At 37.0% G+C, this 11,308-nt stretch overlaps 1 pseudogene; it reads right to left on the bottom strand.

Moving 5' to 3' along the window:
* Positions 1 to 757: 757 nt before the first annotated feature.
* LOC102911944 (charged multivesicular body protein 3 pseudogene) lies at positions 758 to 1,444 on the bottom strand (annotated as a pseudogene).
* Between the last annotated feature and the right edge of the window lie 9,864 nt (positions 1,445 to 11,308).

Below are 11,308 nucleotides of genomic sequence, written 5' to 3' on the forward strand. Positions count from 1 at the left end.
TAATTTCCCGACAAGTTGGTTATTACTATCACCTAGTGATTTTCTTAATTCTAATCATTATAGTTTTCATATTTAAGGCATTTTCTTTTCAATACATTATAATAACTCTCAATATATGAAGCGCAGTTAGTGTAATTACTAATTTCTTTGTCTAGTATTTCTATGATCTGTGTTGCTCCTGTGAGGGTTTTCAGTGCAACAGTTTCCCTTTTTATTGTGGACAGTATTTTCCTGTTTCTTTGATTCTCTGGACATTTTTACTGGATGTCAAATATTGTAGTTCATTGAGGTTTGATATATGCTAGATATTGTTGTAACCCTGCAAACATCATTCATAGCTGTTCTAGAGATAGTTCTGGCAGGTAGATGCACTCTTACTCTTTTTTTTAAAGTAGAAGTTTATTGATATCCACTTATGTAGTATTTTACATATACCCACAAGTAGAGAGTCCTCAACATTCAATCAACTCTTCTAAAAATTGCTTCATGCGAAAATGGGTTTCTTTGCCCTCCCCCAAGAAAGATACTTCTGCTGTTTATGCTCTTGATAACAATGCATTTGATTATACCACCTTCATAAAAACAGACCTTAAGACCTCTGCAAATAGTGAAGATATACTAGCATTGAACCCTCTCCAAAATGCAATGCTTCACAACAGAGGTGTAGTGTAAGAGATACAGGAAACGGGGATTCCCCAGAGGTTGTGCCCACACCTAGAGGAAGGCACCATAGAACTGAGGCCCCAACTGGGTGGCCCTATCTTCGGAATGTGGACAGCTGGGATTGCAAGACCTTCAGGTCCTCTTCATCCTCCTCATCCTCAGCATCCTCTCCCTTTTCTGAGGCAGTCATTGCTCCTGAAGATTCAGGCTTAGGAAGGGTGTCGGTTACTTTTGGGTGTTTTGCCCAAGGCTCCTGCTGTGATTTTGAAGAGGATTCTGTCCATCTCCATTTCTGCTGCTTCTTCCATTTCTTCCTGAACACCCATGCTTTCAAATGTATCCTCTAACATCTCTATGATTCCAGCCTTCTTCATCTCTTTGGACAGCTCACACATGGTGTCCTGAATTTCTGGGATCTTCACAAGACTCTGCACAGTGTTCGTCACTTCTGTGCTCTTTTGTAGGGAACCAGATAATCTTAGAACCACAAGCTGGTTCTTCATCCCCATCAGCACAGAGTTCATGTGTGCTTTGGATGCATATTTGTTCACAGCCTTCCTTGAACTGATTATCTGCTTGGCCAGAACTGCACAATCATCTTTTTGTCCCTTCTTAGTTGCATCTTTCACAGACCATTTTACATCCTCTTCTTCTCTTTGGATATCTCTTATTTGCCTGTCAACAATTCTCATTTCCTTTCTGATCTTCAATGACCATTCATTGACCAGCTCTTTGGGAGGTTTCTCCTGGATTTTTCCAAACAGCCCCATGATGAATTGGACTCCCCTTACTCTTTCCTGCATTCTTATTCTTTAAGACTTGTTTTTAATATTCAATGGGCAGGACTAGATAAAGTCTAAAATCTTACTTCACGACAGGGACAAGATCTTTCTGAAAACTATAGAACAAGCCCCATGAACTATGACATTTATTGACTACCTGGTAGAAAGAAACACTAGTTCTTGCCTTGGTGCTTCTGGTATTCTTCTTAGATTACTAATTTTCCAAGCTCAGACAGTTTCCTCACATATGTTTGCTGGTCAGTGTTTTGTTGACTACCAGGAGATGCATGCATATGTATCTTGTGCCTAGCTTCTAAACTCTATCAGTATAACTCTACCTTTTCTGTTATTCTAGCCTGTGACTTCTGCTTCTCTTTATTCCTCTAACTCACACCTCTGACTCATTAGAGAATGTTATAGGTTCTACTTTGACTTCCTCTCCCTGAATCATGTCTTGAAGTGGGCAGTAAACTAGAATGAATCAGGGCTTACCTTACTGTATTGTTGTCCTTCATTGCTTAATACCAATGCCCAGTATTTAGGAAGATGATGCTTCAAGTATTTCATTTGGTTTATTTGTTATTTAAAGAAGATGGGTAAATTTAGATCCTGTCTTCCATCCATCTTATCCCATACCCAAGCTTCTTGAATTCTTTGGCAGTGTTAATGTACAAGTCTTAATCTTCTCTATCTCTCAGTTCAGACCAAGAAAGATCATGTTGGGGTCATTTTTGTGAGTTACATCTGAAAACAGTCACCCAGTTAATATTGCACAGGTGCATTTTCTTAAAAGGTCAATTGGGAACAGTAGCCAGTCTGTACCCCAGTCCATAGCACATTGCACATTTATGGGTGCCAAATGTCTGTATTACTTCCCCTCTCATACAATAGAGAGTACCATTCCATGTTAAGGGAAACAGTATGAAGTCTATCACTTATGATCTTCTCCATTGGGTCTGGATGTTGTTTTTAATCAACTCTTGGATTTTGAGACTTAAAAATAAGTAAAGACCTTTCTTATGTCCACACAACAGCAACAACAACAACAAAAAATCAGAAAACAGAAGAAAGACCTTTAATTAAAACTTTCATTTAGACAAAGAAAATAGTAGACTACTACTTCACTTTTTGGCTCACAGTGTTGATAAAAATTCTGCCAGTCAAGAACTGTCAAGTTCCAGGGTTAACTAGAATGATGCCAAATGCCTGTAATCCCAGTGATAAGGAGGCTAAAATAGGATGATCAGAAGTTCAAGGTCAGGCTCTGCCACATGATAAGATAAGGCTACGTGGGTTACATGGGATAAAGGATGCCTAATCTTAAAAAGAAAACAGATGGGCCTGGAGAGATGGCTCAGTGGTTAAGAGTACTTCATGCTCTTGCAGATGACCAGAGCTTGGGTTCTAACACCCACACAGTGGCTTACAACTGTCTGTAACTCTCAGTTTCAGGGTACTTGATCTAATGCCTTCTTTTGACTTCCATGAACACCAGATGTTAAGGGAGAGGGTGGGAGAAAATGGTGACAAAATACATGTCACATGAGAGTAAAAGGGAAAAACTATTGGGGGGCAATCAGAATGATGGGGGAACAGGAAAGGGGAGAGTAGTAGGAAAGGAGCGTGAATATGGATGAAATACAATGAAACATATATGCAAAAATAACAAAAGGGAAAATATTACTGTGCATGTCATGAGAACTTTAAAAATTAATTAGAAGAAGAAGAAAACAAATTGAAGTAAATTGATACTGAAAAATGTATATTTCCTCTATCTGACTATGAAGTTATTAACTCCTAAAGATAAGATATTGTAATTATGGGATTAACCATGAAAATACCTAAAGTAAACCTACAAAAGAAAGAAAAAGAAATCAAATCAAGTCAATGAAGCCATCAGATCAAAACTGATATAACGGGAGGAAAGGAACAAATGGATTATAAAAATGAAAATCAATGTATCAAATGGCACTAGTAAACCCTTACCTATTAGTAATTACTTTATGCTGTGGGACGGTGTCTTCTGTATACTGTGAATATGGGTTGCTACCATTGGTTAATAAAGCAGTAAGGAAGCTGTTCTGGCCTATGGCAAGGCAGAAGAGAGCCAGGAGAAGGGGACTCCAAGCAGAGAGACAAACAAAAGAAAGAAGGCAGTGTCAGAGGAGATGCTGAGCACTGCTGGGAGTAAGATGTAATGAAACACAGGTGACACCACGAAGCCATGTTGCAAAACATAGATTAATAGAAGTGAGTTGAATTAAGTTGTAAGAGCTAGTTAATGATAAGCCTGAGCCATAGACAAAACAGTTTGTAGTTCATATAAGCCTCTGTGTGTTTACTTGGGACTGAGAGGCTCTGGGAAACAGGAAAACTGCCTACAATTGGCACCCAGACATGGTGGCAAGAGTTTCCACCTAAAACCTGAGAAAATTTAAGAAGAGATTATAGAATGGAGCTAAGAGCGGCTTCCTAGTTCATGTCTCTTGTGTGGGCCGGGCCGCAGTACAGAGATACTGTGGCATTCAAGCTTGAGCACAGCATGGCATATATATATATATATATATATATATATATATATATATATATATATATATATATATAACATAGTCTTGGGAAAGAGAGGGAAATAAAGTATAGGCAGTTATACAAAGAAATAATAGTTTTTAAAAATAAAGTCTTTAAAGAAACAATGAAAGTAATATAAAAGAAACAGCCAGATAAAGATGGAAAATACACAGAGTCAGGATTACATATATTATTGTATTTTCTTTGACTTTTTTGACTGTTAATGAGCTAGCGGCAGAAACACTTTTGATTGTAAAGGCTGCTAAGTTAAACCAACATATATATTATGAAGGTATTTTCACTTCAAAATTGGAGTCTAAGGATATGTTGCTTTGCAAAAAATGTTCTGCTTTTGTTTCCACAGAAGATGAGAACCCATAGATTCCTTCTTGGTTAATACGGTTTGATTGAGTAAGACCTCCTGAAAAATCTCCAATGGGAAGAGGTGGCCCAGATGATTGAAAGTTTCAGAACACCTCTGTTGCAGTTTCCTTTGAGTTCTGCATCCAGAAAGGCTTTAAGGCTGCTGGCCAAGATGATCCAGCCCCACAGACTACTCTAGTCAGGACTTGACCCTAATCCTAAATTTTCTTTGGGTCCCTATAAGATTACCAGTGCCCCAAGTCATCAGGATGTAGTCTAGAGAACTATGCTCACATTCCCCAAAATAAATTATGGATATTTGTCATTTGTTTAGGAGAGTTGGCTACAAGTTGTTATGGTTAATGGTCAGAAAAAAGCTAACAAAAGGATTAGATTCAGGGATCTCATTCTGAAAAGAAAAGGGGATATAGAAATGATAGAATAAAAGTGTTGATTGTTGAATCTACTTTAATCTAAAAAAAAACATTAATCTTACCTATTTTATATTAGTATGGATTTTTGGTTTATTAATACAAATTTAAAGTTTTTTATACTGTATATATTTCTATTCTTGTTTAAGGCATTATGTTTATGAAACTCATTTAAAATTGTAATATATAATTAAGAAATATAGATTAATAGTCATCTATGATAATCAAATTTATATTCATGTTAGTTAAGTTTTCTAGGTACACATTGGTATGTTTCAGTTGGGTAGGCAATCTTCAAACACTTCAAAGACCTACAGAATATGGCATTTAAAATGTTTTAAGAACTTAGACTTTTCTGGACATTGAGACATATCTGCTCCTGGCAGCACCAATCTACTTCAGAGAAGATGATGGGCACTGAATAAACTCCATATAGAGTTTGCTTTCTTTGTAGTAAAAGTTAACCATTTGGACAAGAAACTAGTCTTTCCTGAACTGCTTGACAGTATGCTGTATGAACCAGACATACAGGACTCATAGGAAAGTGACCACTGAACTTTGCCAAAACAAAGCGAGATGATCCTTTATGTTCCTGCTTCACAGAAGATACTGGCAGACATTCTGCAGGACACAGAAAAAAGTGACTGATAAACTTTGCCAATAGGCAAGACAATCCTTCAAATTTTCTGCTTCATTAAAAAGTATGCCAGGCCTGTAGGCTGTGATAGATGCCCCAATGTTGCAGAAGAATGTTGGGTGACTGTTTAGAATTTTAGAAGTTGCTTACAATGCACTTCCTGTTTATTTAGGTAATATTAAATCCTTCTGGGGTCTTTGATGGAATTAAAGACTAAATAGTTATAATTATAGTTTTCCTTAATTATGATAAAAGGTAAATTAGATATGAAACTTTAGACATAAATATAGGATAGATGATAGAATATTTTCTTTGATTTTGCTAAATACAAATAGCCTAGATATTATAATTCTTGCTTGATAACTCTTTTGTTATTATGTAATTTTACCATATTAAAATGAAAACCTTCCTTTTTGATTAGACAGAAAAGGGGAAGTGTTGTGGGATAATCTTTCTGTATACTGTAAATATGTATTGCTATCATTGGTTAATAAAGAAGCTGCTGTGGCCTATGGCAAGGCAAATAGAGCCAGGAGGGGAATCCAAGCAGAGAGACAAAAGGAAGAAGGCAGAGTCAAAGGAAATGCTGAGCACTGCCAGGGAGCAAGATGTAATGAAACACAGGTAACACCACAAAGCCACGTGGCAAAATACAGATTAATAGAAATGGGTTGAGTTAAGTTGTAAGAACTAGTTAATGATAAGCCTGAGCCATCAGCCAAACAGTTTGTAATTAATATAAGCCTCTATGTGTTTACTTGGGGCTGAGAAGCCGTAGGACACAAGAAAACTTATGCCTACAGCTTTAAATATAAGTGAATTAAACTCACCAATTTAAAATACTAGAGTAATGGAATGGATAAAATAAGATACAGCTATATGCTGAATATAAGAGACTCACTTTAGGTTTGAAATACACATAGGCTGACAGGGACATAAAAATATATTCTCCACTAATGTAACCCAAAGAGAGTAGAGTGGCTATACTCATGTCAGATAAAGTAGGATTATGTAAAATATAGTCATAAGACAACAAAAGTCATTATAGAATAAAATGGTATATTCACCAGGAAGACATAATAATTATACATACATATCCATGCCACATCAGAGTACCTAAATATGTAAAGCAAACACTGGTAGATAAAAAAGAAGAAGTAATACTAAACTTCAGTATTCCAATTTCAACAAGAGATATGACATTCAGATTAAAATTATTTAAAAACAAAGAAGTAGTCACATGTTCTTGACAAACATTTAGAGTATGCTTTGTCAGACAGCAGAGTATGCATACTTCTAAATGAAACAGGGAATATTCTTCAGAATTTTTCGACATCACTCTGAAATTTGATTTATTTTTTCTTTTGCTTTATTTTCAACACATCTGTCGCATTTAATGTTAAAAGATGGCTCCCTGGAACCGTTGTGAAGAATGTGTAGAAAACTTATTCAGTTACTGTTATCTAAGCTTTTATAAAATCATTTGTTGAGTTCTATAACCAGTCATCTTTTCCAATTTTTTTAGTTCTCAAATTCTGGAATCTATTATCTTTTATTCATTATTGAAAACTATTCTATGGTGGGGCTACAGAGATGGTTCAATGGCTAATGTCCCTGGCTCACTTTCGAGAGGATGTGGGTTCAATTCTCAGCACCGACATGGCAGTTCACAGCTGTCTGAACTCTATTTCCAGGGGATCCAACACCCTCACACAGAGTATATACAGGCAAAACACCAGTGCACATTAAATAAATAAATCTTAAAGAAAAAGAAACCTATTTCCTGAGCTGAACTTTTCCTTACAACCAATTATTAAACAATAAATAGTAGCAACAAATTCTTAGATTTTTGACATATCCTCTAATGTTACAAATTCATATATTATCTTTCTAAACATAAACATTAGTTTTGTTATTATTTTTTATTTCACAACATGAATCACTAATACATTTCCTCTGTAACTAAACCAACTACAACTGGGAATGGTAATTGACGTTAAATTCAGGATGTCAGGATACATATTATTCTACTTCTGGCATCAGTATCTACTGTTGTTAATATAGAAATATATTAAGTACAAAACAAAAGTTTTTTTGGCTTTGGTAGAAAACCTAGTTAAGAAGTACATGATGGCACACATCTTTAATCCCAGCACTCAGGAGGTAAAGGCAGCTGGATGTCTGAGTTCTAGGCCAGCCTAATTAACAGAGCAAGTTCCAGGACAGCCAGGGCTACACAGGAAAACCCTGTCTCAAAAAAACAAAATAATAATAATAATAATAATAATAATAATAATAATAATAATAATATTACTTCCTCTCAATTGCACTCTTTAAATTTTGGCATGACATCAAAGATAAATGCCTGGGTGCCCCCCAAACAGTTCAGGCCAAACAACCATCTTCCGTTTCCAGAGGGCCTAGTCCATCCTTGGTGCATGGACAGGCTTTTGAGAATCTGGTGCCTGTGGTGTGATGCTTTGTGCAGCCTTGGTGCAGTGGGAAAGGGCTTGGACCTGCCTAGGCTCAGTGTGATGGGCTCTGCTGACTCCCCATGGGAGACTCTGATTTGGAGGATATGGGGATGTGGGGTGGCTTGGGAGGGAGGGCTTGAAGGTGGGAGGAGGAAGAAGGTGGGATCTGTGGGTAGTATGTAGAGTGAGTAGAAAATTTCTTAATAAAGAAAAATGAAAAAAAAGATAAATGGTGATAATATTACATTTAGGTAACAAATGTCTTCAAATATATACAAGCATGTGTATTAACATACATACATGTCTATAGTGTCAATACAATTTTAGAAAAGACTCTACCTCATACCCTCTGGTCAATGCTATTAAATTATTTGTATCAATTATGGAGTAAAGTTCATCTCCTTCTAGGCTACACCCACTGACCAAATGACTGATCAGTTGGGATAAGTCTTTTTTTAATATTATTACTATTATTATTATTATTTTATTTTACAATACTATTCAGTTCTACATAACAGCCACAGATTCCCTTGTTCTCTCCCTTCCTGCCCCCTCCCCTTCCCCCCAGCCCACCCCCCATTCCCATCTCCTCCAAAGCAAGGCCTCCCCCAAGGACTGAGATTGACCTGATAGACTCAGTCCAGGCAGGTCCAGTCCCCTCCTCCCAGATTGAGCCAAGCGCACCTGCATAAGTCCCAGGTTTCAAACAGCTAACTCATGCAATGAGCCCAGGACCTGGTACCACTGCCTAGATGCCTCCCAAACAGATCAATCCAATCAACTGTCTCACCTATTCAGAGGGCCTGATCCAGTTGGGGGCCCCTCAGCCTTTGGTTCATAGTTCATGTGTTTCCATTCATTTGGTTATTTGTCCCTGTGCTTTATCCAACCTTGGTTTCATCAATTCTCGCTCATATAAATCCTCCTCTTTCTCGATAATTAGACTCCCGGCGCTCCACCTGGGGCCTAGCCTGGATGTCTGCATCCAGATTCCTCCGTCCTTGGATGGGGTTTCTGGCACAACTATTAGGGTGTTTGGCCATCCCATCACCAGAGTAGGTCAGTCCCGGCTGTCTCTCGGCCATTGCCAGCAGTTTTTTGTGGAGGTATCTTTGTGGATTTCTGTGGGCCTCTTGATTTGAAAAACGTTCATCAGACAAGACTCTCTGGTTCCTCATTCTTTCCCATGACCCTTACTTAGGACTAGAATACTTTTGTTGGAAGCATGGAGAAACAGGCTTTTTCAAGACTTTCTATTTCTAGTAGTTAGTAGTAGTAACAGAACAATAATTCCATAAACTTTCCTGTGACTTCCTTCAGGTCATTGACATATGATTGATGGTGGCTGGGGTAGTTCTTGTATCTTCTGTCTGACTCACTCACAGCTTGATTGGACTGCATCTTCATTTATTTTCCATGATTACATAAAACACCCTTGATTGGAGGTTTGTTTTTTAACTAAGCTTTGAGATCATTGATAAATGCATGCTCCTTTCTCAATGTCTTCAGCAACCAAATGGAGAATTTTTCTGTAAGTAATTCACCCATTTCTTGTTGCATTTATTTCTTATGCTCATTGAATAGAGATAGAAAGAAGAAAATTCAATTCTGAGTGTTTGTGAACCACGAGGCATTTGTTCTACGATGTTACTGTGTTTTTTTCTGGTGTTCATACTGAATCTATTGCAGCTAGTAATTTTCATGTGTTTCTACAACAGAAAACTTTCATATACCACTATAATCTTCACAGTCAAAATTGAAAAAATATGTAATTTATTCTATAACTCCATAATAAGATTAGTGAATATTCATTGACCTATGATCACAGCTCTGTTTAAGGTTCTGGACTTATATCTAAGAAGGAGAGAGTTAGTGGGGGAACTTAAAAAATATGTAAGTATTAAACATATAAGATGTCAAGTAAGTGTTTAACTGATATAGAGAGGGTATCACAGAAAAAAGTAGTGTTAGTAATATAAAATAATGTTTTTTTCTGAACCATTTATTTACTTATTTGTGTGTTTTATACATATATAAGGCAGCCAGAAGAGAATATCTAGTGTCCTACTCTATCTCTTTCTTCCTATCCCTTTGAAACAGGATTTTATCACTGAATCTGGAGCAAGGCATGCAGCCAGCAAGGCACTGGGATTTGTTTGTCTCCATCTTTGACAGTGCAGGAGCTTTAGGTGCAGACAGTCAAGCCTGGCTTTTATGTGTGTGCTAGGTATTCAAGCTCAAGTCCTCTTACCTCTGTAGTAAGTATTCCTATATACTCAGTCAGCTCACTAGCTCCAATAGTCATGTTTTAATATAAGTCAGTAACGTTGTGCAATACTTCAAACAGCCCAACACCATTGCTGTCTGTCTGAATCCCAAATGGTGTCTTTACTGGCAGGTGGCCCTTCATCTGACTTGAATTCAAGCTTCCTGTCTTTTACCTGTGGTTTTTAAGATTGTAAAGCTTAGCTCATTGCCTTGTATAAGAATGTATCTTGGGCTGGAGGGAGACAAAACTTTGCCCCCTACCCTCTGGTCAGCACTCAGTCATGGGGCCAAACTTAATTATAGAGTTAAGAAATTTATACCTTCCAGGAAAACAACTAACCAGTTTCTATACAGAAGCCAACACTGGAAGTAACTGGGTACGTTGTTACTGGATCAAATTTTATCATATCACTAAATTCAGTGCTGAAGGTCAATTAAATTTGATTTTCTCCTATCTACTATATCAAGTATTGTAATCAACGCAGTTGCCAGACAAGATTTCCATTTATATCAACAAACAAATCAAAGAACACCCTGCTTGAGTTCATAGAAAACAGCAACAACAAAATAAACAAAAGTAAAACATGAAAATAGGAGGCAAGTTTGTAGTAAAAAAAGGTACAGCTTGAGCAGAAGAGGAATAGGAAAGAGCAAAGGAATGGAAAGACTGTTAGCAATATATACATGTACGTTTCAAGTAATAACAAATAAATGTAAAAACAAATGTAAGCTTTGAAGTCAGCCTAAACATTTCAGGTTTAGGCTAAGAGCTAAATAACACAATGCTAATAAAAATACATATCAAAAAATATTAGAGTAAATATTCCCCTTTTGCTTTTGGGTTCGGGTTCGGGTTAGGGTTGGGGTTAGCCTTCCTCCATCCAACCTCTTACCTCTTACCTTCCCCTCTTCCTTTTCTTAGATTCTCCCATCTTTTCTGTCTTCTCAATGAACTCATTCCCCTTTCAAAGTGAATATGCTTATGGCTAAATTCTCCCCTTCCAAAATTATAACCAACAAATACTCTTTATACAAGTACTTCAGAATATCTGCCCTTTGAATAATCTAATTAAGAATATGATCAAAATGTTCTTTATTAGGTCTAAATATTCTACCCTACTG

Source organism: Peromyscus maniculatus, chromosome 1 (genome assembly GCF_049852395.1).
Source record: "Peromyscus maniculatus bairdii isolate BWxNUB_F1_BW_parent chromosome 1, HU_Pman_BW_mat_3.1, whole genome shotgun sequence".
Classification (NCBI taxonomy): domain Eukaryota; kingdom Metazoa; phylum Chordata; class Mammalia; order Rodentia; family Cricetidae; genus Peromyscus; species Peromyscus maniculatus.